Source organism: Triturus cristatus, chromosome 9 (assembly GCF_964204655.1).
Source record: "Triturus cristatus chromosome 9, aTriCri1.1, whole genome shotgun sequence".
NCBI classification, from domain to species: Eukaryota; Metazoa; Chordata; class Amphibia; order Caudata; family Salamandridae; genus Triturus; species Triturus cristatus.
The window spans coordinates 1,152,689,570-1,152,697,448 of record NC_140592.1 but is presented as its reverse complement, the minus strand read 5'-3'; the positions used below and the strand labels follow the sequence as shown (position 1 = coordinate 1,152,697,448).

Here is a 7,879-nt window from a genome sequence, read left to right as displayed (position 1 = left end):
TAATTTGTCATGGTGAAAAAAAGGTTTATGTTATATACCAGCACAAACCTGCTTGATCCATTCCTTATTGCTGAACTGGGAAAAAGACAGGGTAACAATTAATTTATTGTGGCAGAAGCTCTGAAAAACATAGTTAGTGACCATCTGGGGAATGCTACCACTGTGCATGCATGTGGTATAATTTCCTTTTGAACCAATCTTGGGATAGCTTTGACTGGCTTTCCATTTTTAGGTCTCGCATAGGGCAGCGCATGCGCTGCCTCTACGAGGCATTAAGTAATTAGTATATTGGGAGAAACTCCGCCCATTGCCGCTTAAATTCTCCTGCCTCTTCCCATTCGTTTAACGTTGTCATAGCTTTTCTTATCGGGCTTATTATTGGCTGTAGAGGCCGTGCTTCACTTCCGTTCATTCCGGAAGCAGCACCGCCTAACTACAGTTTCCGTCCGCTCTTCAGGCTAATCTGTGTCCGAGGGGAACTTTCTTAACTAGCCACACACCGCGATTTTAGTGCCGAGGTCTGCATGCTCCGTCTCTCGCTCGGTTTCAGTTTCATTAATAGCACACCTCTGAGCAAGCTCCTTGTGTGTGGTGCACGCCGTAAGTGCTCTCGTCCATCAGAGCTGCTGCGTGTGTGGTACAGAGAGTATCTGGTGTTTTGGTCACACCGTGTTCCTATTGGTGTCTCCAGGTGTTATCAGCAAGAATGATGGCTCACGTTCCGGAGCTGTGCCTCGATGGAGACTGCCCAGGAGCGCTGAATCAGTGAGTAACGTGTGTGTTCGACTCGAGTACTCCCTGCCACTGGTCTCTGTGTGCTCTGTGACTGCACGTTCTCCGTGTGTAAGTGTTGTCTCTGTGTACATTGTGTTGCATTATATAACTATGCGGTCTGACCCCTTCGCCACACCCACACCCCTCCACGGACGCCTGCACTTCATGGTTCGTGAAGCGGGCGCCGTTGCCGACGCTTCCTCCATGTGCCATGGGTCCCCCTCCCTCCCCATCCATGGCTTCCAGCGCGTGCTCTGCTTAATTTCACCCACAGACTGGGCTTTAGGCCATTTCTGGCCCATGAGACGAGGCGACTCTAACAAAGGCCGCATCTCCTGGGGTGCATTAATGATCCTCATGGTCTGCTTCAGTTCACACCAGCTGGCGCTGCGGTCACTGACTCTGTGCCAGTCCTATCTTCTGCTGAATCTAGAAATTCGTGATTTTTTTTACATACCGTCTTGATGCCCTTTTCATCCTTCTGAGGTCGATAGCATTAGCAGCCTTGCATCCACACACAATACTCTCACACACACTAGTTACTATCAAACACACACATGCTGCACACACACACATCTGCACTGCTCACACACAGCGGCACTGCTCACACACAACCAATGACACAGGCACTTCGCACACACACATCGGCACTGCTCACACACACCGGCACTGCTCACACACGCAGGGACTGTTCACACGCAACATCTCTCTCTACACACCTCACTCACTCTCTCAAGACCCCTCGCTGTGCTGATCTTTTGCTTCTGTGGAGAGGAGGGGATGGTTGAAGGGGGAGATGGATTTTCTTAATTCTGCCTCAAAATTGGTTACCTGTCCAACAACCTAAACTGCCAAGCTACATAAAAACGCCCCCAAAAAAAGAAATGTATGACCTTTTACATACCAAACAAAACATGCTTTATTTACAACAATTTGGTCCTACTAACTAAAGTCGTGGTCTTTTCGCCAGATATTAGAACGCTGCGTTTCAGGCATTTGGGGGGGGAAGAGAAAAGATTTTCTTTAAACGGTGCTCTAGTTTCACTCAATTAATGAGCTGCTTATTCCTTATGAAGAAAACAGATGCGGCGTTTGTGTCATGTGATCTCTGTTCTCGTGGCCACCCCGTGTTGCTGCAACAAAACACGGAAAGTCTGTTCTTTTTAATGTTGTTCGTGATTTTTTTTACATACCGTCTTGATGCCCTTTTCATCCTTCTGAGGTCGATAGCATTAGCAGCCTTGCATCCACACACAATTAGGCCACAATTAGTTTCTCGGTTTAGTGTTGTTCCATCGCAACATTTTATCGGCGAGGTTTTATTCAAAGTGGACATTTTACACACTGTACCACCTAAAGAAGATTAAAGCGCTGTATACATTAACAGAACTAAAGCGCCACAGCAATACAGCACCATAGCGCGTTTTTTGCAATTGTGTTTCCCATTAGTGGTGTGATGTTTTAAAATACGCCACTCACAGCGTTGTTCAATTCAACAAATGCAGCCCTTATATAGCAGCCTAAACATATACATTTTTGGGACAGCAAGGCGTATTTTTTATTTTTTGGCCGCTGTGTCGCTTTTAGACAGTGTCTATACTGTTGTGTCTGCTTACAACTCCTACTGGGATTTAAATCAATCAATTTGACTTCGCCTATTTGGCTAAACATAAGTGTCTATTATTTTACAGCCGGGCTCTACAACTCTTTACACAAAGTTTTCTGTACTTTGCTTTCATAATGCAATCTCCTAACTGCAGTTTGGTTGTCGGAGCAGAATGCATTTTTTAGGTGGATGCAGGTACTATAATACCCTGTTACGGCATGTTTAGGACGTTCCACAATATTATGTGGCAGCTGGTAAACGTATGCCATCTACAAACTTCTTACAGGACACAAAACATCCCTCTAGCACTTTGTTTGTTGTTTGGAGGTGGATCTGTTACTCTTATCTATAACACCATCCACTGTTCGCACTTAATTAGCTGCTACAAGCAAACTGTTCTAGATAGTAAACCACATGCTGTGCCTTTCTTCGTCTCTTTGATCGCTCCCAGTGTATTGTAAATAACAAACAAAACAGACTAAAAGACGCCTTGCCCACATCTGTCTGTTATTTCGTAGTTGTTTTATACATTACGTGTTAACTGTGTGAGCCATTTTCATGACACTTCCACTTTAGCATAATTTGGCGTATTATATATTTATTTAAAAATGTACCTTTTTTTTTTTACATACTTGGCGCTTTTGCTTCTGCTATCGCATCAATACATTTCGAGTCGGTGTCACTTATATTCACGTGCCGCTTTTGCTGTTCTAACATTAGGTTACTGTTTAGGGCAACTCACAGGACATATTTAACTAGTGTTTGTTTTGCATGTTTATAAGCAGCGCTTTAAACGTGCAACTATATTTTTATACCATTTGTTAATAAATATTATCCCACGACACATATAACAACAAACAGAGGCAACAAATACCAATTTTTATTGATACCTTCTGCAATGTTTTACAAATAGTAGTGTACAGATGCCCTTATGTGTATCTTATAAGTTCTGTTAAACGTTTCTGTGCGCTTTCTGGTGCCTTGCAGGGCACAGCCACATGCAGCATCTGCCAATTATTTCTTACCTACTTTTCTATTTAGTGTCCAATATTTGCCTTTATCCGTGTTCGTGGTGCTTTTACTTTATAAAGTTCGGCACTTTGATTTTTTGTATCCGTACTATTTTTATGGTTTACAGATACACACTATTGCTACCCTAGCTTATGCTACATATACTATTACACCAGCAAATATATTAAATGCGAAAGGTATAATACACATACTTACTCCACAGATACATAAAAACTGTAGTTAGCTAACACATTCAGTACAGAAAACAACAAACAATGCCAAAACCTCTAACTCTAACTAATGCGAGACCTATTGCATTGCAAATGCTTGTTTAAACAAAGATCTCACATTTATTTAACCTCATGTGGATTGGCCCACATAGCACATAAACCACTCCTACAATAATATTTTTATGAAAATATTGCCAGTCGCAGATATTCCGATTCAACATCGGTGCTGGTGCACAGGTATAAAACTACAAACTTCGCGTTCTCCATCCTTAAGAGTCTTACTTAAAAGTGCTCCGTGATGTGAAAGAAAATCCAATGTCTGGTAAGAGGTTCGTCACCCCTGAAGATTGCAGATGTAACATTTTATATGTACTGCCAATTTCACTTGTAAAAATGAGGTGACATTCTGTCTTGTTAAGAAAAAGTAATAATTTAACACTTACCGGTTGCACAAAGTGGGAGACTTGAAGGGGCTCCTGTTTTTTTTAATGGTCAGACAGATGCTTTCGCTCCTTTATTTCCTGAGATTAGCCTGGAAACTGTTAAAAGGAGGAGCCCACCTGCATGTTGTTCTGAGCGCCTGGAAACGCTGTCCTTTACCGAGGAGCTGCTATGACCTGTAGGATGCAGCAGTGAAGGGAGAGTGGGTCTTTGTTCTTTATTTCCAGTTGCTGGCAGAGGGTTTTATAGCGCTGCTTCACTCCTATCCTGATATGGACAATTAAAGTTCATTTCTCTCCAAGGCACGAGTGTCTGCGCGTGCCCTCTGAACCGAAAAGTAGGAACCACCCGTGCAGGGCGTTAATGTGTAATCTCCTTTGGTGGTATCAGTGTGCAGAACATATGGGCGCCGTGAAGTGCTTGTTTGTTATGTTATTAATGCTCTTGCAGAGTATATACGTCGCGTGGCTCTCTGGTACTATCAAGAGACCTGTCCAACACGAGCAGCTCTCAGAGTGCATTGACAAAGCCAAGAGGTTTGTCCTTTCTATACTGCATGACAACAGTCCGACAGAGCCATCTTATGTGTGTCTGTGTGTCTGTTGGGCTTTGTGAATTTAGTAATTTCCCAAAGCCCAACAGACACACAGACAGTGACACACAGACACACATACAGGATAAGTGCCTCGTCAGGGTTCAGTGCAAACGCAGGCACCGGCTGATCCACGTTCAGGATCACATGGAGGTGTGTAATGGAGACACAGGGGGTTCTGCAGCAGGGAGCACATTGCAATGTCCAATAGGCGCATAAGCTGGCGTGCAGTAGTTGTGAACAGGATGAGAGAGCGTTTAAAGATGTCTCATTACGCATCAGTAACTCATCGAGGCCTGTTTTTCCTGTGAATAGTAGTAATTGAATTATTCGTTAGTTTTATAGATGACGGACTACAAGTACCAGAACTGAAAGACACAATGATTGGGACCAGGTGAGCTCTGAACGAAGTGCATGTCCAGCCTGTCTTTCTAATTTATTTCATTGATTTGTTTGGAGGGGAACAAACTGTTAATTGCTAAATACTATATTTAAAATGCATTTTTAGCACTAGCACCATTATACACAGGCAAGAGGAAAGGAAACGCGTGCAGAGCTGTCAACCCACATGAAGGCACCCAGGCACACCTTTAAAGCTGCAGGAGGCCTGGTGTTGTGTTTATTTTTCTTGTATCACGCTGCTAAATGTAATTATTTCAAGGTGCAGAGGCATAGATGAAGTACAAGCAACTTGGCAATGAGTAACTGAGTAAGTTTTTAAAAAACAGGATGCACAAAGGATGTGATACCTATGGTATACATATCATGGTCATACAATAAGCCTGTGACATGTCATGTCAGGTCAGGAATGCCCACTTGGCAAAGTGTGCTATGTTCACATCCGCACCAGGTGTGATGAAAGGGACAAAGGGGAAGGTATCCGTGGCGTGCTGGCTCAAGTAGTCCCCCGAGCAGGGCACAAGTCCTAAAAAACAGAAGTGGGGGGACTAACCAGGATAGGCATTATGCAAGTGAAATCATGACGCCTGCCATCACAGCGCATGATGTCACGAGGCGTGACATTGCATGTGACATCACAGGAAGTGACCTCACTGGTCGTGACATCACAAGAAGTGATATCAGATATTAGGACATCACACATATAATTATCAGGTGTATATCATGAGTGCATATGAGATTTAACAAATTAGTAGTAGTAGTAGTAATTTTATTAGCATAGTTACTTAAAACCATTGCTATACAAAATAAATTAAGAACAGGTATGGTAAAAATACAATTCTAAGTAAAATCAGAATAAAAACAATCGCATTTCCTTAGATAGACTGTACACACAACAGCTTCTTGAGTATAAAGTTCTTTTTTTTTTTAAATTGAGCACTTCGAGTTAATAGGGTTATATCTTCTTTCTCGGTTTCCTCATGAGTTTGTATGATCAGTAATGTCAATCGACAAGCAATGTTAAGTCGATGATGCAGGTCCCTGCATCATCGACTTAACATCGTTATAGATTAATTTTTGGCATCTTTTTTTCCACTGCCTTCATAAATTTTACAAAGCTGCAATTCATGCGAGGATCGTGGGAAGAAAAGCAAGCGAGAACTGCCTTTCTTCGTGTGCGGATCCCTTGCTGATTAAAGTGGTGTTTCAACAAGTGTTTTCGTTCATCGCGTAGTTTCTCACAAGAGCAAATCAAGTGCAGCATATCCTCTTGCCCCAAAACACATAGCCGACAAAGAGGATCAGCTTTTATTTTAATCCAGATTGGAAAATTTTGAATGCAGGGGAGCAGGCCCAGCCTGTGCTTTAAGAAGCACATTTTGGCGGATTTAGAATATCCCTCACCAAAATAGCTCTGTGGTGCCTTCGTTGAATACGAGTTTAAGATCATCCAGCCATGCGTTCTTTTAGAAAGGGCTGCCTTGTCTTGAACCCATGATAGTTGTTTGATCGATTTTTTGACCAATTTTTTTAATGTTGTGTGGTTTGCTGGGGTATCCCAGAGCTGCTCTAATCCCGTGTTCTTCAGGCTGTCCTGTAGGAACTTGGCTGCTGCTGAGGACGGGTGTTGGGCTAGCTCCATCCACAGATGTTCATTTAATGTTCCTTATTTCGATTTCCTCACTTTGTCCCAGGCTATCATGTAGGCTCCCTGCCTTGCCAGGATCTGTTGATCAATGCCAAATTCAAGCCTGATTTGAGCTGGTGAAGTTTGCTTGGGCAGGCTGAAGATGATTCTGTAGGCAGCTGTTATTGTATTATCAAGGATCTTGGCGTCTCTTCCTCTAAGCACCTCACTCCCGTAGGTAATCGTTGGGAGAAGTTTAGCGCGGATTACTTGCATCAAGGGCAGAAGAGACGGACCAGAAAGTTTGTTGTTTAGAGACTGCAGCGAAATTGCCAAAGATATCCCTTTCCCTTGAATGCTCGTTCTTTGGGCGGAAAACTGCCCTCCGTTGTCAATTTTCACTCCTAGATATTTATATATTGGCGTGTCTCCGATTCTTATTTTTTCCCAGTACCATGGTGTTGATTTGTTTCTTTTCTTGCTGATGGTCATTGACTGGGTTTTCTCCAGATTTATTGTAAGCTCATTTTTACTTGAGTAGCATTGTGTTGCATTCAGGAGGTGCTGAAGTCCTACCTTGGTATAGCTTATAAGGACGATATCGTCAGCATAAAGTAGGCAAGGTAGTTGCAGTCCTCCTAATTTGGGGGCATAGGAGTTGCAGCCATTTAAAATGGGGACAAGGTCGCTTAGGAACAGATTAAATAGGGTGGGGGCCAGGATGCAGCCTTGTTTCAGGCCCTTTTTGGTCGGTATGCGCCTGGACAGGACGGATCCATCCCCCACCTTTATCTGTACCCAAGTCTCTGTGTGAAGGTTGATTAGCAGGTTCAAAAGGGGTCTAGGTATCCCCCAATCGTTTAATTTAGACCATAAAAGGTTCCGATTTATATGGTCAAAAGCAGCCTTGTAGTCAATGAAGCAGAAGTGTATGGGCATTTTGTTAGATTCTGCCTTATCTATTAGCATGCCCATGTTCAAGATGTTCGTCATTGTCCCTACTGCTTTGGCAAAGCCTGACTGGTTTGCCGGGATTAAGGATCTCTCTGTTGCCCAGGCCATCAGCTCTTCTAGTAGGATGCCTGCAAAATATTTTGCCTCATTGTCGATTAAAGCCACCAGTCGATAGTTTTGAGGGGAAGCCTTGTCTCCTGCCTTGTGAATTGGGGAGATAATTGAGCCCTTCCAGGAGCTTGGCA

General features: G+C 43.2%; 1 long non-coding RNA gene across 1 annotated transcript in view; it reads left to right on the top strand.

The window, feature by feature from the left end:
• The first annotated feature begins 429 nt into the window (after positions 1–429).
• The window catches only part of LOC146799535 (uncharacterized), a 139,751-nt gene continuing 132,301 nt past the window's right edge, over positions 430–7,879 (top strand). The window contains exon 1 of the long non-coding RNA XR_014968936.1: positions 430–765. This is a non-coding gene — a long non-coding RNA (uncharacterized LOC146799535). The remainder of the gene's footprint in view (positions 766–7,879) is intronic.